We start from the raw sequence: 23,743 nt of genomic DNA on the forward strand, positions 1-23,743 counted from the left end.
TCAGTTTAGTCAGTCATTATAACCCATTTACCTATGTCTGGGAACATGAAAGTCAAATTAAGTGTGCTTTTTCTCTCTTCTTGCCAAAGCCTGTAATTTGCTGAAATCCTTGATTTCATGCTAGTAATCTGTTTGTGTCTCATCATGCCAGCATTTTCCACACTGAACTGCTTCCTAATTATAATGGTGTCTGTTACACACTGCTTGGGTTTGGGTTTTGCCAGCAGAAGCTAAAAGTTAACAGCAAACCTCACACTGCTATAGGTGCTCCTGCATTGTAGTCTTGGCTTCAGAATTAACAGTCAGCTTCTTTCCCTGTTTCAAATTACTGGGAGAGCTCGCTAAATGCAGGAACTTCGCTATTTTTATACTGAACATCAAATCCCCTTTTCTACAAACTCAGTTCCAGCAGTCAGGCATCGAGGGCTGGGGCGCATTTTGATGAACCTCAGGGAAGAACAATAAGTGTAATGGACTAAATCACCTAGGAGTGATCATCAGAGTGTTTAAAATACAACTAGATCTAAACCTTAACAACAAAGTCATGGCTTTATCATGTATTTTCTTTAGTAATATTCTAGTTGGCTAAAGTATTTGTTTTTTGAAGTAAGGTAATTGGTGTCTTAGATCTGATAAAATCAGATTAAATGATATGCAAAAGATAAAGGTTAGTTTGGTGATTTTTGTTTTTGAGTGGTTTATATAAACTTTTAGCTTTTTTGTTTTTATTGCAGTAAGCTTTCTATATCCAAACATAACACCCATCGACAGTGGGAGTGCTGTCACTGTAATAAGTCACCAGGTGTTTTTCTCTCTCAGAATAGGCCAACTTTACAGATATCTAAAGAGCATATTTGTAAAATATTAGATCATTTATTTTCTTTTCAATTGCACATATTGATTACAATGTTTTTAAACTCAATGAATACTATTTTGCTCTTTTTTTTTTTAGAAAACACCTCTGTTGCACTGTTGCAGTATTTGATGTGTGCATGATGTCTTACCCTTGAGTTGATAAACACGGTTATCCATTATTACTTCAAGTCAACATCAGGTTAGTGCTGGAAGACTGGCATCTGGGGCCGCTCCAGTTACAGGTTAACACTTACTGATTTTCTACACCTTAAGCTACCATGGCTTAAGGCTTAGTGCTAATGTTAATTGTGAGATAGAAGTTCTGAGAACTACAGTCCAAGCTGTTTGGGAGGCTATGCCTATCCTCTCTTATCCTCTGTGATCCAATGGACAGGGTTCCAATGGCTGAGGGAAATGAAAGTATCGCTAAATTTAGCCCTGACAGAGGAGATTTGACTATGGAATGACACATCCGATTTGTGTTCTAAGCGACGGTGTAGGATGCCTTGGGCCAGAGTTACTGTGTAAACAAGGCATTCCTGCCTGTTTGAAGTTGTTTCCAGGGCTGGGCAACAGGGAATGGGATCTTGCTGTTGCCTGTTGCCTGTCTTTTTTTTTCTCCCCTCGATGCCCGAGATAATCCAGTGGGCTCGTGGTGAGAGGTGTGAGCTGGGATGTGGTTGTTGCACATGCATATTTGATTGTCTGTGAAGGGCTGATTCAGGGACCAGAGCTTCGTGTGGAAAGGAGAGTGGAGGTTTCAGGAAGAACGGCAAAAATGCCGGGGAAAGTTGAATACAGCAGGAAATAGTACATGTCCTGGGTTGGAATTCAGTAGGATGGCTGCTCTTAATCTCTGAAAAGACTAAGTTTGTAATACAAGGCAGTTCCATTTTTGCAATGGGTTCTTTTTAAAATTGTATCCTTCTTTTCTGATGGGCTCTAAATGTAAATGTAAATTTTAATTTGGCATTGTGGGTGGTAAACGCCTTTGAAGTGAATTTCCATTAATGGATGGCAGAAATAAAAAACATCAATCTGAACTAGCTCTTTTTCAGCATGCTTTTTATACATCCACATAGTAGTAATATTGTTAAAAAGTTGTTGCCAATGACATACCATTTTTTTTTAAAGTCAAAGGTTCTCAGGTTTCAGTTAACTTAAAAGGAATGACATTTCTAAATGTATGGACTAAACCCATTACTAATACCACGCTGCTGATGTGTGCTTTAAGCTATGAACCATTGCCGTATGAAATGAGCAGCTTTGCTGCAGCTGTATACAGTACCAACCACTCTTTGTGTTCTTGATTAATAACTGAAAATGTCATTCAGAAAGTGCCTGAAAGGTTACATTAATTCTGTTCCAGTGTCTCTCTGAGGGGGTAGTTGTATACTGTGTACTGCGCTGCTTTGCTGATGAGACATTCTGTGACGCGAGGCTGCGATGTAAGCAGTTGTTTTTCAATATTGTTCCCGACGTCCTGTTCGACGAGGGGCTGTGTGACTCTCGGCCCCGGCGGGCCGTGCGCGCCTGGAGAGGTGGTCTCGCGTTGGTGACGCATGCCTGGGTGCTTACCTCATGGCAGCAGCGATGCCTGATGGAGACTGATGGAGCGTCGCAGCTGGAGGCTCCTCCCCGTCATCATCACCTTCACCGAGTTGTGTAACCAGGAAAGACCTGAGGGTAATGCTTCCCGGGTTACAGTGGGTGTTTGTTGTTTTTTATTCCATTGCTTGCAGCAGCAAGTATGGCATTGAATTTCCAGGACAGTGCTGGGGGGGCTACAGCTACCACAGAATTTGGCATCAGTCCACCCCCATTCTTGCACGCACATAGCACGGTTCGGACGATTTCAGTATTTTTGTGACGTGCATGACGAGGGGTGCAGGTTGCGGGCGTGTTGAGTTGTATATTGTTATTTTTTACGACTCGTGCGTCGTCATTTGTGCCACGGCTTGTGACCTCTGAGCACAACTCGGGCATCTCCTGACATCGGCGTTTTATCAGTGGAAAAAATCTTTTTTTTTTTGCTCCCTACTGTATGTGTGATTACAGTTAAAGCAGACTTTTGAAGTGTATGTATAAAAAAAAAACAGAACAGGACACTTACACTTTTTACACTTACACAGTCTTACACTTGACTGTTACACGCTACCAGTTTCTAGACTTTAATAGCAATGATATGGGAAGGATTTAGCACTCCAGTGTTGAACGTGCTCAAACATGTGACTGCACATTTCCTCAGAAATGAGAAGAAAATTAATTGGGGAGATTGTACAGGGTGCTTCTAAAATCTAGCTGATGATAAATGATCCTATTGGTTTGAACAAAAAAAGTGCCTTAAGCTTGTAACAGCCAAAATGTGTTTGCATTGCCTTATGAAAACAATGGAAAAAGATTACAATTTTATCCCCAAAATCTATTTTTCCTTGTAAGTGTTCCCTGTGTAATTCTGCTTTAGATTGTCGCTTAGTAGACGGCTTTGATATGTTTATACTTCTCAAGAGCTGGCATTGTTTGAATTTAATTGAAATTGCATTCCCTAGGTGAATGGGTTATCAGCATCCTTGATTCAGACTGTGTGAAAGTCACAACAGAAATTATCACAAGGCTGTGTTTGTAGTAGAGACTAGAAACACTTTCAGTATTTAAAGGTCAGTATGCTGTGTGTCCTTAGTGTCACCAGACATAACTAAACTGTAATGCTATGACTTCAGGCAAGTATCAGTCCAGTTCTTTGGGGAAAAAAGAACATCTCAGTAAGTCCAAGTTTCTTTCTGATGTGAATCCTAAACAGATTTTGTAGGAATTCTCTAGATTGCTGCCTTCTAAGTATAAGTAAGTATGAGCAGAGAATTTTCATCATATCAGCTCAGTAGACAGTAGTTTTTTTAACACTGGTGATTAGGCAATACCCCTACAAAAAGAAGCTTGTTTCACCCATAGCCTGAAGGTTGTAATCCTGGGAACACTCAGAATCTGGTTTTGGTGAGAAAGGAAAATCGAGAACGACAGAAGTTGTGTTTAGAGCGCTGCGGCTTCACTCAACGAGCTGCAAAGGCTTTTGCAGAGATAAACCTATTAACCTTTTGGTATTGAGTGAGAGAATTTTCAAGAGACATAATGTTGGGAACCTGTAACTGACGTCTGAAGTGTGAATGTTTGGCAGGAAACAAACAAAGACTTAAGTAGCCTCTGGCCCTTTTTTAATCCAGGATTTAATTGTAACCTTCTGTAATTTAAAGTTCATGCACAGTAGTTCAAGGGTTGTGAGAAAACTTGAAAACTGCACTTTATGTCGGCAGGAAGGGCATGCTTGTGGCTGTCAATAGAACAATTTGTTTTTGTTTTAATGTCAACATATACATCATTGTTCTGTTCATAGCCATTGAATAAAAACAGTCCTACCTACTCCTTTCAGAGGAATGGGTACTGTGCATATTTCACCATAGATAAACTGCTCTGCAGGGCTTGCTGTACTGGTGTACCACGTTAATGGAAGTGATAAAGTTGCAGAGTGCCATAATCAGATTACTTGGCTGCTTGTAATGGACCTTCAGTTTTAAATGTATTTTAGGAAGAAAAGCTTGGATGCATGGTATAAAATTTATCTGGCATAGTTACTTGGTTTTTGATTGACACACTCCTAGTTAAGACATGAATTAGTTCTGAAAACAGTTGTCTTTGTGACAGGTTGAATGAAACTGTTACAGTGTGCTTTGTCTCAGCACTGAATCTGCTGTCTTACATTTGAAATGCCAGTGGATGGCTCTATCATGATGTGAACCTTGTTTTAATTTCATCACAGCTCACCAGAGCAATCTGGCACTGAAGCCTTATTTCCATTTACTCCCGGGGATAAAAAGAGTCCTGTTCTCACTGGGCACTGCACTTTGGAAATATTTAAGAAAAGATCAGGTTCTTCACATGGTGTACAAGATATTTGCGGGATCAATCTACAGATTCATATCTGTTTGTTTGCAGCAGGGGACCTAGACTATTAAAGGAAGGTAAAGAACGGCCGTGCTTTCCTACAGCAGCTGAAGAACAATAGATCAATTTAAAGATTAAAGGCTTTCTTATTGAAGGAGTATCGACTAGATAAAGTCAAATCAACGCTCACTGAAAAGTTTTTACAGTGAGTATTTAAGGGCAAAAACAAAGGGCAGTAGTGTTGACTTTGATAAATAAGCAACACCTTTGTTATAGCCTCTGTCTAAATGTTATTCGGACACTGAAGCTTGTTTCTAACATTCTCACACCCAACTTCATTTTGGCTTCATATCATGATGCCCAAGCACCACCTCTTTTCCTTTGCTGTAGCCTGTCTTGTCAGATGATTTGTGTGACGACTGCGGTAGAGCCCTTATGCACTGTGTAAGAGACAAATAACCAAAGGTGTTAATGCCCAAACCTGTTGATCATGATTAAATAAAAATGGTTTCTTTTTGACAAATTTCTATTCATGATGAAAATGCATAAAAAGACTGCCTCTCTTTGATTCCTTACTGTAGCATTTTCCATCATGCAGAGCTTAATGAAACCATCATTCCATTTCTTGGTTTGAATTTACTGAAAGGAGAGAAAGTAGCTATCTGATAAGGGAATATATTGGTGTTCCTGTGAATTAACGGTCAGTCTGTCCCAGTTATGTAATTCAGTGGTATTTGAATAGAAACATTTTTGCTGGACAGATTAGGAACGGCATATATAACCTGAATACATAAATTGTCTGGCAAAGCAAATTCTTATATACAGTGGTGTGAAAAAGTGTTTGCCCCCTTCCTGATTTCTTATTTTTTTGCATGTTTGTCACACTGAAATGTTTCAGATCATCAAACAAATTGAAATATTAGACAAAGATAACACAAGTAAACACAAAATTCAGTTTTTAAATGAAGGTTTTTAGGGGAAAAAAAAATCCAAACCTACAGTACATGGCCCTGTGTGAAAAAGTGATTGACCCCCCTGTTAAAACATAAATCAACTGTGGTTTATCACATCTTTGGAAAGCTGAGTTCAATTTCTCTAGCCACACCCAGGCCTGATTACTGCCACACCTGTTCTCAATCAAGCAATCACTTAAATAGGACCTGCCTGACAAAGTGAAGTAGACCAAAAGATCCTCAAAAGCTAGACATCATGCTGTGATCCAAACAAATTCAGGAACAAATGAGAAACAGAGTAATTGAGATTTATCAGTCTGGAAAAGGTTATAAAGCCATTTCTAAAGCTTTGGGACTCCAGCGAACCACAGTGAGAGCCATTATCCACAAATGGCGAAAACATGGAACAGTGGTGAACCTTCCCAGGAGTGGCCGGCCGACCAAAATTACCCCAAGAGCGCAGCGACGACTCATCCAGGAGGTCAGAAAAAAACCCACAACAACATCCAAAGAACTGCAGGCTTCACTTGCCTCAGTTAAGGTCAGTGTTCATGACTCCACCATAAGAAAGAGACTGGGCAAAAATGGCCTGCATGGCAGAGTTCCAAGACGAAAACCACTGCTGAGCAAAAAGAACATAAAGGCTCGTCTCAGTTTTGCCAGAAAACATCTTGATGATCCCCAAGACTTTTGGGAAAATACTCTGTGGACTGACGAGACAAAAGTTGAACTTTTTGGAAGGTGTGTGTCCCATTACATCTGGTGCAAAAGTAACACAGCATTTCAGAAAAGGAACATCATACCAACAGTAAAATATGGTGGTGGTAGTGTGATGGTCTGGGGCTGTTTTGCTGCTTCAGGACCTGGAAGACTTGCTGTGGTAAATGGAACCATGAATTCTGCTGTCTACCAAAAAATCCTGAAGGAGAATGTCCGGCCATCTGTTCGTGACCTCAAGCTGAAGCGCACTTGGGTTCTGCAGCAGGACAATGATCCAAAACACACCAGCAAGTCCACCTCTGAATGGCTTAAGAAAAACAAAATGAAGACTTTGGAATGCCCTGGTCAAAGTCCTGACCTGAATCCGATTGAGATGTTGTGGCATGACCTTAAAAAAGTGGTTAAGGCTCGAAAACCCTCCAATGTGGCTGAGTTACAACAATTCTGCAAAGATGAGTGGGCCAAAATTCCTCCACAGCGCTGTAAAAGACTCATTGCCAGTTATCGCAAACGCTTGATTGCAGTTGTTGCTGCTAAGGATGGCCCAACCAGTTATTAGGTTTAGGGGGCAATCACTTTTTCACACAGGGCCATGTAGGTTTGGATTTATTTTTTTCCCTTAATAATAAAAACCTTCATTTAAAAACTGCATTTTGTGTTTACTTGTGTTATCTTTGTCTAATATTTCAATTTGTTTGATGATCTGAAACATTTCAGTGAGACAAACATGCAAAAAAATAAGAAATCAGGAAGGGGGCAAACACTTTTTCACACCACTGTATTTTTCTCCCACTGTGAGATGGTGATAATTAGTAGAGAGTCTCACAGCTGTTCTTCAGTTTTAAGCATTAATTCCCTAAATTAATTGTTTTGTGAAGTTGTACAGACAGCTTTGAGCTGATCAGCACTAATGTACTGGCAGTGTTAGGTCATGCTGTATATGAAACTACAACCCCAAAGTTTATTAAAGAATTGTTTTCTATCAGTCTTTTTTTGATTACTGAATTGGTGGTATTTTATTAAATTAATCTGTGCATCTGAAACCTAAATTAATACATTACAGTAAATCAAATTAGTCTTGCAGAGCTAATATATGCAGTGTCTTGCTAAAGGATTCAAACTCTTCCTATGGTTAAATTACAAGATGTTGCATACACATTTGTTTAAATGTAATATTTTATTCAAAACCTAAATTCTTAAACTGAAGATTTCTAAGGCTAAGATACTTTTACTGTAAATGTAAGTTGGAAGCAAAAGCCAAAGAGAAACAAAAAGGAAATGTTGTGAAAGTGTCCAACCCACGTGTGAATTATTTGGTGGAAGCATCTTTGTACTGTAGCAATTACAGCTGCATGTCATTTTGGTTAAGGCTCTTCCACCTTCAGCTTAGTGCAGATTTTACCCTTTCTTCTTAACAGATCTGCTTGGAGATCGCTTATGGGCAGCAGGTTACAAGTCTTTTCACAGGTTCTCCATAGGGCTGGGACACTGGACTTATTCTTAACCCACTCCAATGTAGCTTTGGCAATGTGCTTTGGATAATTGTCCTGCTAAAAGGTACATTTTTGTCCCAGTTTCAGTTCTGAAGCAAGTTTTCCTCTTGAGATCTGCCTGTACATCTGCTCCATCTGTGTTCCCGTTGCTCTTGAATGTGTAGAGCAGGTAGTGTACAACTAAAAAAAAAGATAACTGCAATCGTTAAAGCAACAAAATGTGAAACGTGTGCAAGGGTCTGATCGCTTTTGCAAGGCACTGAGTGGAAAATATTACTCTCCTCGCTGAGCGAAACGACTTGGCTTCCACACCTGGAGGGAGAGATGAAGGGCAGCAGCAGCGGGCAGGGGCAGCATGTGGCACAGAGGCGTGCTGGTAAACGCCAAGGTTAACATGCTGTCCTCGGCTGCCACAGAGAAAAGCGGCACTAGCTGATGCTGTGCGCAGTATACGGGGAGTGTGTGCTAGGAGGCTGGCAGGGGGGAGACGCACGGAGAATTCAGGTGCGACTGAGCCGTGAACAGACAAGTTAAAAAAAACTCTGAGGAATAAAGCCAGCCTGTTGTGCTGTAAAGTGATGAGACATGAGCTGGCATGTCATTTCTTCCAACAGCTTAAGGGAAGCTATCCCCTCTAAAGCATGTATGTACTCTGTGCATGCATTTCTCGCTATGCATTAGTCAACGGACACAGCAGGAAGATATGGCTTTCCCGATATGGAGTTTAATCAAACCTACTTTCTGTGTTGCCATTTGTCTTTCTGACTGTTACTGTACCCATATATAAAGTACTGTGCATCGGTCTTTGAATCATGATATACAGTAGAATTTGCAGTGTTCTTAGGGTCACTTAGTGTGTAGTGCATATGATACCCAGGCTGATCACATTTATTCTGGAGCCATACACATCCCAGGCAAATATAAAAACCACTATTGTTTTGTCCCCTGAGTCCTTAGGCATTGAATGACAATGAGAATGGAGTTTAACCCAAGATTAAGGAAGATCAGAATCTCTGATTTCACATAAAATGTATCCAACATGCGTTTTTTTTAAAGGCTATTACAACATTACTTCCTTGGATTTATTTCTTATAAAAACTGTGGTTTCTTAAGAATTTCTGAACTAGTGAGTAATTTCTGTGTATAGAAATTGCAGATGCTCCAGTTCTGTTCGTGGTCTGATGCAGAAGAGCAGCAGGGGTGAGGACTGTGGGGGTGAAGTTTCATCCTGGTGTAGAATCTGTCTGAGACATTACAGGGGAAGTGGGTTTATAGAGACAGGCTTTTGACCATATTCTCCGAGAACAGTCCATGGCCTTTCACTGCGGTTCGAGTCTGGATGTTGACCAAACCGTGGCAAGGGATGTGCTGGTTAATTTAACTGCTGTAAATATAAACCTGTTCAGCATCCTTCAGCAATCTAATGACACACTCTAGACTTTACGTATCCTGTAGAATGATGGGCGTTTGCCCGTTATGCCTTCCAGCACTTAGGGGCAGCTACATCCTGTTGTTGTTACCGTAACAGTTTTTTACAGGACAGGGTTGTTAGCCTTGTGCCCAACTTCCAACATGGCGGATCTGGTGCCCGACGTGGGACATGAACCCACTGCCCTGAGATTGAGTCTCATGCTCTACCAGCAGAGCAAGCTGGGCACACATATCCTGTAGGGTCAAATTTTAAAAATGAAGCACTAGCAAGAATAAGAGAAGTACTGTAGTGTGTTAAGAAGTGTTCTAGAGCATTCTAGATACAGGCTGGATATTCCTTCAGCCTTGCATTAAACCATATACTGTGTTTGTACATACTTTTCTCTTATTAAAGTGATTCCATTTTTTATAGGTGTCTGTTTAGAAAGTCACGAATGAGGCTGACCATTCACAATCTCGCTAATATTTTTGATTTTAAGTTTTATCCGAATGTCTCTGCAAAGTGAGATATCGGACACAATTCAACACCCTTAGACTTCTGTATAAATCCTCCAGCTGCACGATGTTTTAAAAAAAAATGAAATAATGCCTCCTAGAATTTCAGAGAAAAATTGACCTTTCTTGTGACCTTCTGTAGTAGTCTATACTATAATAAGGTACTAAACTAATTAAACTCTGTAATACTATATTACTTGAGCTCTTTTCAGACTATTAACTATTGAATCTTTAGGCTGTGGAGTTATTTGTGCTGAATCAAGTCAGCTGCCTGTATTGATCGGGGTTCACAGTGCTCCCATGACTTTGCCTCCCTCATTAAGCGGTAATGTCAAGATTTGGAATTGATTTACAGTAAACACATCTGTGCTGCGGGCAGTTGTTCTTTTAATTCTGTTATCTCAGCTAGAGCAGCTGTATGCGTCTTGATACGGCCACGGCAGAAGTGCTTCACTGATATTCCTATTTGAATGTACGAGTTAAATGTTTGTTAATTTCCCGTTTGTACAGTGTTAAAGGGTATATATACTGACTTGAAGAGTATCTTTGCTCCGATAATCCAACTTAATGTCAAAAGGGAAAAGCAAATCCAGTTGCACGTCTTGTTTTTGCAGTAAGGTTATTAAATGCCCCATTGTTTGGCTATGCTGTTAAATATTCTTACAAAGGAAGAAGTGAAAAGGCGATTAAGTTGAGTCTTTGAAGAATTTTCATCTCGACGTGGGGAATGTGGAGGCTGACTCAAGTTTGCCGAAGAGCAGCATTTGTGTTTTCATACATTCAACCATTTGTGAAAATCACAAGAGTGGACAGTAGTGCCATCATGTTTATTTTGATATGAAGGTACTGAGCTAACTATATTTCGTAACAGTGTATTTCTTAAGCTGTTTTAGAAGCTCAGAACCCTAGGCAATATGTTCAACATACTATTTAAAAATGAAAATGTTTAATTTCTGAGAAATTTTGACCTTGGGTTTTTTTTGTGTGGTTTCATTGTATAAAAAGAGAGGTTTTCAAAGACGTTTCAGTTTGCTCTAAAAGGAGACCCAAAATCCTTTCACACCTGTGTTAATTAAATGAGGCTGAAACTCTGCTTTCAATTTACTATGTTGCATTCATACTGTTAACGTATGAGGTATATGATGATGGGAAGGTTGAGATTGGTCATTTCGTTGATTTCCCAATGACAAAACACAATGAGACCTGTGGTTTTTTCCTTGTTCCTAAGCTGCGTTGTTTGATTTAATGAGCTGATTCCATTTTAAAGTATTGTGTTGTACTTTTTCTTTGACACTCCATGGCAGTGCTAGTTTAAAACTGATGGGAGTGTACATAAAATGGTTTTAAAATCCATAAAATGAAAGTGCTAGTTTGTTAGATTCTAGATTTTCCTTCTGCATTTTCCAGACTTAGGTTAGGTCTGTTTTCTTCATGGGTCTTATGGTAATTGTGCTCCAGTGGAAAGGGAGCCCTACACCGACTAGAGTAATGAGCTTTTTTCTTAGACATCTTATACAATTAAAAGAGCTTCCTTATTTCTTATTTCATTTAATTTTATTGCAGGATGCATCTCCTCACAGTGGTGAGTTTTTCTATGTCCTTTGTACGTGTAAACAAGCCAAGATTAATGATCTGCTTATCAAGATAAGGAAAAAGTTCATTCATTAGTCTTGAAAAATACAGATGGGCTCAGCATAGATTGTTCTTTGACTTGGCAGTTACAAATAACTTTACATGCCTTAAAATAAAACGCGTATCTGAAAGGAACACGAACAATCCGTATTTCAATGTGTGATGGTTGTTTTGGGTTACAGATTTGATATTAATTAGTTCTTTTTCAAATCACAGCACTGCAGGCGACAGGGTATTCATTCAAATATTCAAAATATATTTATCTATAATCAAGTTTAATGCCTTTATTGATGTATTTTGGGATGAAGCTTCAACCTCAACAGTCTAAAAATAGTATTTAAGTCCCAGTTAAATTAAACTTATAAACTGATGGCAGTTTCAATATTTTTAAGTGTCTTATGAAATTATAGATCACGGTTATTTATTTGTGACAGCAAAACAGCTCTTGATATAGTAATTGCAGATATTTTCTGTGATACATCAATCATATTTTTTCAACTCACAACTGGCAACCCACTGAAGCCCAGCAGGTGTGAGCCTGGTCAGTACCTGGATGGGAGACCTCCTGGGAAAAACCAAGGTTGCTGCTGGAAGAGATGTTAGTGGGGCCAGCAGGGGGCGCTCACCCTGCGGTCCATGTGGGTCCTTATGCCCCAGTATAGTGACGGGGACACTATACTGTAAACAGGCGCCGTCCTTCGGATGAGATGTAAAACCGAGGTCCTGACTCTCTGTGGTCATTAAAAATCCCAGGGTGTCTCTCGTAAAGAGTAGGGGTGTAACCCCGGCGTCCTGGCCAAATTTCCCATTGGCCCTTACCAATCATGGCCTCCTAATAATCCCCCTCTATGAACTGGCTTCATCACTCTGCTCTCCTCCCCACTGAGAGCTGGTGTGTGGGGAGCGTTCTGGCGCACTATGGCTGCCGTCATATCATCCAGGTGGGGCTGCACACTGGTGGTGGTGGAGGGGAGTCCCATTACCTGTAAAGCGCTTTGAGTGGACTGTCCAGAAAAGCACTGTCAGTGGTAAGCAATTATTATAATAATTATAAGTACGAGTGTGTGCGTGTTTCTGTCTGCCACGCAATGGACTGGCTTCCAATCCAGAGTGTATCCTTGCTCCAATTGTTTGCCGGGATGGTCTCCTGCTCCCCCGTGGCCTGAATTGGATAAAGCAGTTCGAAAATGGATGGAAATGATGAGAATTAAGTGGTGTATTTGTCATATGCACAAAAGAATAAGCACTTTTTATGGTATCGCTGCAACTCCCCAGCAATCCTGAAAGCAGAATTGGATGAAGTGGTTAAAAAATTGATGTATGTTCTTTATGCCATTTAGCTATTGAAGTCTTATAGGAAGGAATTCAACATTTCCTGGTAGGAGGCCCATTTTGAAGTTTACATAGTGGTTTACTGGTATTGCTTAATCACGTGAGAAGGAATTGCCATAGAGTCCTACTGTATGACTTAATAGACAAGCTCAGCCAGATTTGAGTCATGGGTGCCTGCTGTAGTATTTAGGATTTTCTGTAGGGTGAGTCTGAGGGACACCTACAGTAGTTATCCAGAATCACCCAGGATCACTGTATTTGTAGGCTGAAGCAGTGGGTTGACCTTTACAAGCTCCAGAGTACAGCATCAGAAAACAAAACTTCACACTCCTTCATTGCTTGTGTTCAGGTACACACTTGCCTAGTTTAAGTCTGCTTAAACAAAAGGGAAAGAGTCCCCATATTTCAAAACATAGCACGTAAATGTTATGGTACTATGTTAGAAGAAGCCCCGTGTCGTGCACTTATCAGAGAACAGCTGGTTTCTCAAGAAGTCTTGTATAGATAAATCCCACTCGTAAAACTGACTGGCAATTCCTTGTTTTCGGAATATTCAGTTTACTAGGAAGCAGAGCGTAATATTGGAACTGTCTGGTGAAAATGAACTCTGGTCTCCTGATCCCAGCATTATACCTGCATGATGTAGAAAGACTTGCTGCTGCATTTGACAAATGCATTCTTAATTAATCAACACGCAAGTTTTGAAGACCATCATACAGAATGTTAATTTTGTAGTTTGCATCTGTTTAACTTACAGGTTTCATATTTGGCGGAATAACCTTAAATGAAATATAGTTAGTTCTCAGTTTGGTGATCTTGTGACTTTTGTATATCAGAAAGGCAAGTTTTCCTACATGTAAAAAAATCAGTATTAAATATTGCAAATTTACATTACATTTCCTTTAGTGCTTCCAGTTGTTTTATTTTTGGTTTTTACTTAAATATTTCACATTAACTTGATCTCCAGAAAACCTTCTGTGGCTTTGCAACATTTAATATGCCACTCCTGTGTTGTTTGAATTTTGTTGCACATTTACAGTAAAGCACAGGCGAGCACCAGCAAGCTGTCCTAGCTCAGGAGTCACCCCATGCACTTCTCAGAGGAAGCTTAAAGGGCTGCCCAACCTACCCTTTAGCCCTGTCCTTCCTGTATTAACAAGCTAATGAAAGAGGTCATTTGTTATGTTTTTCAGCATCTGTCCTTAAAAAAGCCACTTTTTTTGCCAGTGCCCTGGATGCATAGAGCACAGTACTTATATAAACTGTGTTCAAAGATTTGGCTCCAGGATATAATTTTGTGCATATTCCCTCATTGTGTAATGTGGACATGTATTATGAGCATCAGAAGAAATGTATCACTTATAGCTGCAACAAATTCACAAAGATATCATCAGGAAATTGCTGTCTCTTTTGTAGAATGTGCACTGACATTTTCTTGTAAAGACATGAAATGGCTAAATTCATTATGCTGATTAACATCTGTGATGAACGGGGTCTCCTGTGAATGTCACGAGATTCGTGTAGCTATACTTGTAAGCAGTGCAAGCTGCACATCTGTAACACGTCTTAAGGGATTCGGTCCCATTCCTCTTGTAGAATGTCAATTAGGCAGTTGTTCTTATACAAAAAATCAGTATGCTAAAATGTATCTTTATTCGAGTAATGTTCCTTTCTGCATCAGCGTGGAAGGAACAATAAAAAGCTTAAAATAACTTTTTTTGTAAATATGAGAGGTGAAATAGCAACTGGGTAAAATCTAAATACCAGAAACAGTAATGATTTATGTTAAACTGTGCAGGTGGAGAAACTACATTCTTACTTTGGGTGCGCCTTTTTAAGCAAATACAATCTAGAGTTGAAGAGCTGCAGATCTTCAGATGAAACCATTGTGGTTTGCATGCTCTTTCAGTCTGAAAGCACATTACTGGAAAACCTGTTTGTCTTCAAGATACACTCAGGCACATTGCCGTTAGGTGGATTTGAAGATAAAAAAGAAAATTCTTCTCCTGCTTTTTCGAAAGGCTAAGATTTGGTTTTAGTAGTCCCACTGAAATTTTTCAGTAAATCACAGCATGTGACATATTTCATGGAGCCTTTCCTGTGAGGACTGGCGTCCCGTCTGGGGTGTACCTATTCCGGCATGTACCTCACTAAGCCTGTTGCTTGCCAGGATTGGCTCTGGCTCCCCTGAAACACTGGATTGGGAAGAAACGTTTGGAAAATGGATGCAGATTTAATAGAACACTTGTGCAAGGTGGTTAGCTGCCTGAGAAGTGTTTGAAAAGGCATATTCGGACTCTACAAAACAAACACTTGCAAGAGAGGCCGTTATTATTGGGCTGCAATCCAGTACTGTAAGCTTTTAATTAGAACCAGAATACTTTATTTTCTTTAGGTTGGCCAGTCTCCTCTGCAGTGTTATACCTACTCATTGTACTAAAGAAAAAGATTCTGCAAACAGTGGCAGGTATAATTGTCCCGCTCGCTCGCACACACGCACACACGCACACACCACTTTCTCAAAACGGGCTGAGTCTGTCAGCGCTGGCCCCATGTATTCAGCGCAGCATGAAGGAGAGATCACGGTGAGGCATGACGGGCTCCGAGGGGTGGGAGAAGCTGCGCCCAGACCCCAGACAGCGGAGGCCGGCTCGGTTTCAGCAGCAGGGCTGACTCCAAATCCCGCTTGATAGAGAACATTTAAGAAAAACACGGGTGACGTCCATCAGCGCGGCTGAACCCGCCAGCTGCTGAGTGAGGGAGGAGAAGGGGAACGCGCTGCAGCAGGAGCCCCTTGCCAGAACTCCCACGAGCGCCTGCGCTGGATCAGACAAGCGCCGCGGTAAGAGCCGAGACCCCGGTCTCACGTCGCTGTGCTCAGTACATGATTTCTAACCCCCCCCCCAGCTGGAGCAAAACAGGATTTCACAGCGCATCTTGTTGGCTCAGATTCTCTTGTGTAATTGATGAAAATAACACGAGTCACGTACTGTTATCAGCAGCATATTTGGGGAAAAGTTGAAAAGAAGTTTAGAAAGTAGGGCGGTCAACACGCGGGATCATTCAGATGGAAGTTTTTCTACTGTGGAATTTGAAAGGGAAGTTCTACAACATTCTTCTTCAGCATGAAACTGATACACCCAGCTGAGCTGAGAAATAAGGCGGTGTGTTTGGTTGCTAACCAACAACACGGTGTTCTAATGTTTTGCCTTTTATAGAAGTCCTAGAAAATTAATCACCATTAATGAGGGTTTTGCGCAGAACTTTAGAGAAATTGTTAATGTTGATATGACAACTATTTTTAAGAACAAACTCCACGGTCATCTTTTCTTTCTCCAGGGTATATGCGGTATTTCTACAGCGATGACGAAAGGAACCACAGATTTTTAATGATTACAGTTTTACAGCGTTAAACCCTTCTGCTTTGACAGCAGCTGATGGCGTAACTCGACAGCAGTCCGACTCCAGCCTGTCTGAGCTGTGTGTTTGGTTGCCTTGTGCTCTGTGACGACTGCTTACCTCTTGGAGCACTTGTGATGCTTGTTCTAAGTGTCTTTAAATTCACCTCTTCAAGCTTTTTTTTTTATCAGCTCAAGACACAAAACAGCATTTCAGAGGGATGCCTTTCCCTTTGTCCTTACTGAGGTTGTATGGCAAGAGAAACAGGTTGCCTGGGGTGGTGGTGATAGGTGCGATTTTTGTAACTTTTGAGCACAAGGAAAGCCAAGGTTGATTTCAGTGTATTGGGTTTTTTTTTGTATTGTTTTAATGTCACAGCGGTGAAAAGGGTGTTAGAAAACTATTTTAATCCTCATGGCTTTACTCAGTAGGAACTTGGACTGAGAAGCTGCTACATTTACACATATGGAAGGTGGCAAAGCTGAGCCTTGTCTGATTTACTTTGTCAGGACATAGGCTGGAGTCCTGTCACTTAATAGCTTTAGATAACTTGCAGTCAAGATAACAGAACCTCAGGAAGGCTGATTTAGATAAGGTAACCTTAGGAAAGCCTTTATCGGCCCCTTCGATGTACGACTAATCTCCGGTTCTCCCATTTGTATTATGTGATCAGCCAATCTTCCCCCCATTGACACTGGAGTTCATTTGTTTGTTTCATAATGTGACTGATGGGGGTGTGTGTTCCAGATATGCCGTGGAAATTCAACAAATACTTTTCACTGCCTCATGTTAACAGAAAAACCTAAGTGTAAGAAAAGCTATTAAGTATTCTTTGTCTAAATACTTCTTTACAGTCTCCGTTTTAAATATTATACCTCATGACGCTATCCACTATCTAGGTAGTCATTTTACACTCATATTTACTAGGAAACCACAAAAGCCATTGTAGCATGCAATCATGTGAGTTACACTACGTAGAAAAGTCGTCATGTCTGCGATATAACTCGTCTTTCTTAAGAGGAGTTATGGCAAACGTTAGATACATGTGACTATTATCAAACACAGAGGATTGATCTGTATGACTCGGAACCAGGAAATCCATTTATTCTTTGTTATATTTATTAAATTATAATTTACTTATTAAATTAAAATGCGACATGGGGGTGTTGAGATATAAAAATATCATAGGTTTGAGAGCTTAAAGTTCAGAAAATGAAAACCGCAGTGCTCACGCTGGGTTTGAGATTGCTTTTGAAGTCCCCCTGTGCACAGCTGTGATTTTTGCTCTTCTGATATTGAGGCAACGTGGTTTGTGTCTGGGCTGGGATATGGAATAAATGGACTGAAAGCTTGAGGTATGTATACTGTAGAGTTTGAGCCGGAGTAAAGCCAGAATCGGATCTTTTTCCTGCAGGTTTCCTCCGTCTGTTTCTCACTGTCATGTGTTTTTACAGTGTACAGCTGCTATTGTGTGTGACAGTTGATCAATCGCCTGTTTGTTTAGGATTCTACTGCACAGTATTGTATTGCCAGCTATCAGAGCAGCATTGTGGAGCCCACATAGTGAACTTCACATATGGATACAGTGTACAGTAATTCTCAGAAACACTACAGGGACTGAGGTACTGTATGCTGAAATATCAGCCTGACCTCTTCACCTTCAATTAACTAAAATGACAATATATCTCTTGAGTCATTACAAATCCCAGTCTTGTTAAGGTTCTTAACTTCTTCAAGTTTTGTTGCCCTTTGCTATTCCTGTTTCTATTTTTTAAGTTGTGAATTGATCTATTTTTCCCTATTTTAACTTGAAGAAAATTTGCATTGGCGATATTTTTTTCATACAAAATGATGGAAAAGGGGGTGGCGTGGTGGCACGTTAGTCGGCATGGCTGCCTGGCAGCGCTGGAGGCCTGGGGTCAGTTCCTGGGGGTTGTCTGTGTGGAGTTTGTATGTTTGCTCCGTGTTTGCGTGAGTTTCCACTGGGAGCTCCAGATTCCTCCCACAATCTAAAAGACGTACCGGTAGGTTAAGTGCCTTCTGGGGAAACGGGCCCCGTTGTGAGAGTTGGAGGGTCTGTGTTGGTGTGAGCCCTGTGTTGGACTGGTACCCCATCCAGGGTGTACCCTGCCTCGCGCCCATTGCTTGCCAGGATGGTTCTGCTGCTTCTGAATTGGATGACGTGGTTAGGAAGTGGATGGATGGATGATTGGAAAAGATTATTCGCTGGAATGGCCAAGACGTCACCCTCATGCAGGAACTCTTATACTGTATATTTAAACATCTGCTTATAAATGTGAAGAAAATGGTTTTTTTATCATAAATATATTATACAGAGTTTAACTGTAAACTTTGCAAATAGGACAGTATAATTTGGTGAACACTTTATGGGCAGTTTTATGAGTATTTTTCTTAAATTTGCATCAAAGTTCTAATGTGGTTGGCTGTCTGATAAAAAAAAAAGTATTTCTTCCCTCTATTCACATTATATATGTTTACAAGTTAAATGCAACATTACATTTGTCTAGAGTTGTAAAATACTGTACTGTACATTGGAACTCGTAATGAGTTTGATCTTGAAATAGTGACATTTTTGGCCATTGAAAAACACAGGATGAAATTGGGTGCAACTAGTTATGGGCAGGCAGGCCTGAGGATATTTTCCAGATATCTTAAACTATGAAATACATTTTTTAAGTAGGTAAATGACAGTTATTCCCCCAAGCAAATAGTTTTTATCAGTGTGAATTGCAGCTGTGAATGTGCAAATAAATCTGCATTCTGCAGAGACTTGTATGTATTTGTAAGATCTCAAGTTTTTCCTTGGGTTATTCCTTACCTCCATCAAGCACCCGGTTAAGCTGTTGACATGAGTTCTCCTGTCTTTTCTTCATCAGTGTACAAAACCTTTATTGGTTCCATCAGTTGTTATACAGTACATAGTAGTCACTAATGTTGAAGGCAATGTGTGCTTTTGGGAACAGTAAAGGATTATTCCATGCTGGAAAAAGGAAGTACAATGTTTTGGCTATGGAGCCTTCTTCAGGGGGTGTTGACACCGAAACGTTTCCTTTCTTCTCTTTTCAGCATGGAATAAACTTTTACTTGTTTCTTTGCAGCCTATACATGCTGACGCAGCTCCCTACTTGTTGAACAGTAAGTAATGGTTGCCCAGATACTGTGAAAGCAATGTTGTGTTTTTAACCTAAAGGGAAGGGAGATAAGCAGAGAGCAATTCCTTTTCAGTTGTAACAATAGCCATTACAGTGAAGTTTGTTCTTCTTTAAGTGGGTTAAGTACTCTGTATCACAGGACTGGTGAAGTCAGATACAGTACTTTTAAGAAGGCCAACTGAAAGGTCAATCTCCAAGTATTTTTAATGTTTTCCTTCTTGTATCTTTGTCCTTGGTCATGAAATATAGGGAATAAAATATTTCCTTCTGTATTGTTATTCACACAAATCAGTGATACAATGTTTGTATAGCAAGAAAGTGTTCTAGTTTTGTTATACATTGTTAAAACCAATGAAAACATCTGCTGGCTGATCAATAATCTTTGCAAAACTGTTCTGCTTGAAAACAAAATTCCATTAGAAATTTAAAGTTTTAATAGAAGTTTTCCCAGATACAGTAAGCTTCTTTTTTGTTTCCAAATGCTTTGTCCTGATCAATATTACAAAGCCTGCCTGTCTTTTTTTTTCATGACTGTGTACATTAATTGTAAAACAATAGCTAGAAAAGCAAACCCCTCCACTGATGGAATAATTCTACACAAGGCTACGTGTTGCAGAACGGCTCAAATGACCATATACTGTATGCGTTACTGCAAAGAACAGACCTTTGCTGCAAGTTTAAAGAAATCCCAGAAAAGTTTTGAAAACTGGTTCATGTAATGCGGCTCAATGTATTGAATTTTATGCAGAACCACCTAAGGCATCTTTCTTGTTTTACCTTCTTGACCTGTGATTGCAGTGCATGTAAACCTTAAGGTGACTGGATCTGTCTGAAATTATTCGCTCATGCGGTTGGCCATTTGCTCATTGGTCTCGATTTCCCAGTTGTTGTTTTTTTTTTTTGCTTGTATCGGCAAGTTTGATGCTTTGGATAAAGTTACAGATCACCAAGTAAGAGCTGCACAAGGATGAGGATGCATGCCACACAGCATCTCCTACTCTTGCTGAGTGGCCATAAAAGCAATTGCCTTCTGTTATCTGCCTGGGCTTGGGAAAGATTGAGCCATGAGACGCAAAACATGGTTTTCGAGGTGCTTACTCGTGCAGCCGAAAGCATCCTATTTAAATGCTATTGATGCAGCGTCCCCTGGCAACAGAGGATAATAAAAGAACCGGGAACAGATTTAGTGCCGTGAGAGATGGGGACTGAGTACGAGAAGGAGAGCACCCTCACACAGGCAGCTGGAACCATCTCAGTGTTTTATGTGTGATTGTTCATTTCCATTTCCATGTGAGGAATTATTACCTGACAGACTCTTTTGCTTTCCCACGTTTCTTTATCCAATTTGAGCAGCAACAGTCGTGTTTTGCATCGAAATGGGTGCCATTCGATTGAGACTTGTTTTATACCGAGATACCCCCATCTTCGAGACTTGGCATGGCTGAAGCAAAGAAAAGAAGTTTGCTTTTAAACAATTTGGAATAGGAGCAGGTTTTAATGAAGGCAGAAGCCCTCGAAAGTATGTAAATGTTCTGGAAATTTGAATTTAGTAATAAATGTGCATTCAGGAAACAGATATAACTGGCTGCAATGACAGAAGGAATAAGGCTTGACGAGTGTCGGGTCACCCAGAGTGACATGCTATTGTAGACAGCTATAATAAAGATACCAGGGTTTAACTAATGAAACTGCTGTCACAGTGTTAACTTTTCTTGTGACAGGAAGGCTGAGATGTGCTGAGTATTATGTTAAGATGGATTGCTGCTTGCATATCTAGATTTTATTTTTATTCCTCTTTTTCAAAGTCAGTTGACGGGGCAAATTCTCATTTGTAGAGAGGCAGAGCAAAATGAGTGCAATGACTTGCTGAAGAGTGCAGCAGCAGAACCGCACCCGGGATTTAAACTTGTGATTCTCCTGTTGGAGTCGGTGCAGCACCCATCAGGGTGAACTGTGGCAGCCCTACTGCCAGTGGCCACACTACACAGCCAGTCACAGGGAGAAGGGAGAAACCAGTTGACCTGTTGAATTCAGCGGGAAATGTAATTAGGCCAAGTTGCCTAATTGCAGAGAGGAAATTAGCCAAGACAGCATGGTTAATAACCCTGCTCTTTTGAAAAGTACTCTAACATGGGAGGGTAGCTCGGTGCCGCAGTGGTTAGCATTGCTGCCTCACAGTGCTGCTATTTGTAATAGCAGCTTAATATTGTTTCAGACAACTGCTTTCAAGCCAGTCTCTCTGCTGCATATAGGCAGCCTTTTTACGGCTGGCATTATTTCATACATCTCCATTTTTCAGTCAACCTGAATTATTGCTTCCTTGTCTCTCATTAAGCCTCACCAGCGTTCCCGAAGACTCCTGAGGCTCCTCTGTCAACCTGCACTTGGAGCACGGCTTGTCATTTGTCAAGGCTCCGAGATCTCGGGGAGCGCTGCGAAACATCTGGTTTTAGAGCATCTGGTTCAGAGGGAAGGCGGCCACCTGTGTGCCCAACAATACCACTTGCACAAGTAGCCTGATTTTTCCTGGATTTCACATCCCAGTACACTTAATTGACATACTGTAAATTGTGCTTCATTTCTTGTGCACATCACCAACACTCTGCATTTCTATCCACCCATTTTCTAACTGCTTCACCCGATACAGGTTTGTAGGGGAGCCAGAGCCTATCCCTGCAAGCAACAGGCACAAGGCAGGATACTCCCTGGATGGGACACCAGTCTATCACAGGAGAGACGCAGACACAAACACACGGGGCCAATTTTCCCAGATGCCAATTTTGGGCCAATTTTCCCAGACGCCAATTAGCCTACCAGTATGTCTTTAGACTGTTGCAGGAAACCAGAATATCTGGAGGAATTCTGAAATTCTCTTTTTGGATTATTATTTATACTTTCATATTTATACCTGTTGCTGGATGGATCTCAAAGAAAGAAGGTAGCTCAGGAAGAAGGGAATATTGCTAAACGTCAGAGGATTGCTGACTCAGGAATGATGGGGATTTTATTGTGGTGTGGCATAACCTTTGGTAAATTCTGTTTGAATAGTACAGAGCCAGGGATACATGAGAAACTGTGTCATAGTCTTTCATTGCACACAAAGGATCTGATTAGCTGGGTCCTGGTTTGCGACCGTGACCTGGCCGGGCCAAAACCGTACTGTTGGGACATGAGTGTGAGTGCTTGCATGTGATGGTGAAGCTCCTGCAGCTGTTGTAAAATGAACAAATTAGGGTTCCTTTCAGCTCCTTCTTCAGGTGTTGTTGCCGGTGTCAATTGTGAAGTGTCTCCCTTTCTGGAGCTTCAGTGGGTTGCCAATATGCAGGAGTCTTGTCAAGTCGCCCAGCGAGCAGCAGAGGGAAGTGGATGGATCTTGTGGACTCCATTCCATTCACTCCACATGAATACCAGACATCAAGGCAGCTGTTTCAGAGTATATATGCTAGATATGAGGTTATTTTTAGTATTTTCTGTATTGGAATGTTGCTGTTATATTACTGTCTCAGTTGAGACACAATACTGTCATACTGTATATTAGATGTGGGAAATTCTGGTAATCAACCAAAAACATTCATGACGAAAAAAGGCATAAAAAAGGAATAAATATTCCCACACCATAACACAAAGCATGGGAATCAATAGCCTTTTTTTTCTTGACAAGAGCCTTATCTGGAGTAACCAGCTAAATGCTCTGTGAAATACCCATTCTATTAATTATCCTCATTCCAGATCAAACCGGGTTATAAATATATATATATATTCATCCTCCGTGAACAGTGTGATTGGAATTCTGCGGGAATGGCAACAGACCTGTGCCTGACGTTAATTGCTGGAGCGCTGAAGCCGTGATGGATGCCCAGATGAGCTGTCAGACCCTCTCATATTTTTTACCTGCTCTTTATTCTGCTGTTAGAATTGAGGTCAATCAAAGACCGTGAAGGTGTGCCCCCTTTACTCTGCAGTATCTCAGTGTTTATATACTGTATGCGTCTATAGGCATGTAGGCTGGGGGGTTTGGGAAGTGGATTTGGATGCTGGGGCGCGGTGTCAGTGTGATAAGGTCTCCCCTCAGCTGGTGGAATACTCCTGACATGCCCAAGTCCTCACACCTCCCCCTGGCCGTTTGTTTCTTCTTAACTAAAAATAGCAGCCCACATTTTAGCACGTAGAGTAATCGCGTAAATCACTGTCTAGGTTCTTTGGCACTGTAATTGAAACGATGTGGGCACTGTTATTTCAGTTCGCTGAGCCTAACACCTCTTTTTATTTTGTGTGTTGCATTTAAAAAGGGCTATTTTGGTTCAGTTCTGCTGGAATAATACTT

At 40.7% G+C, this 23,743-nt stretch overlaps 1 protein-coding gene across 2 annotated transcripts in view; it reads left to right on the forward strand.

Annotated features, from left to right (window-relative positions):
• rassf8b (Ras association domain family member 8b) overlaps window positions 1-23,743 on the forward strand; it is a 63,770-nt gene that overhangs the window by 22,609 nt on the left and 17,418 nt on the right. Inside the window, exon 1 of one of the 2 annotated variants that reach the window (XM_088923745.1) lies at window positions 2,378-2,541. The exons of the other annotated variant lie outside the window; for it this stretch is intronic. The gene's annotated coding sequence lies outside the window, so the exon portion shown is untranslated. Of the gene's footprint in view, window positions 1-2,377; window positions 2,542-23,743 lie in introns of those variants that run through there. 2 annotated transcript variants of the gene reach the window in all.

Source organism: Atractosteus spatula, chromosome 8, assembly GCF_055471065.1.
Source record: "Atractosteus spatula isolate fAtrSpa1 chromosome 8, fAtrSpa1.hap1, whole genome shotgun sequence".
NCBI classification, from domain to species: Eukaryota; Metazoa; Chordata; class Actinopteri; order Semionotiformes; family Lepisosteidae; genus Atractosteus; species Atractosteus spatula.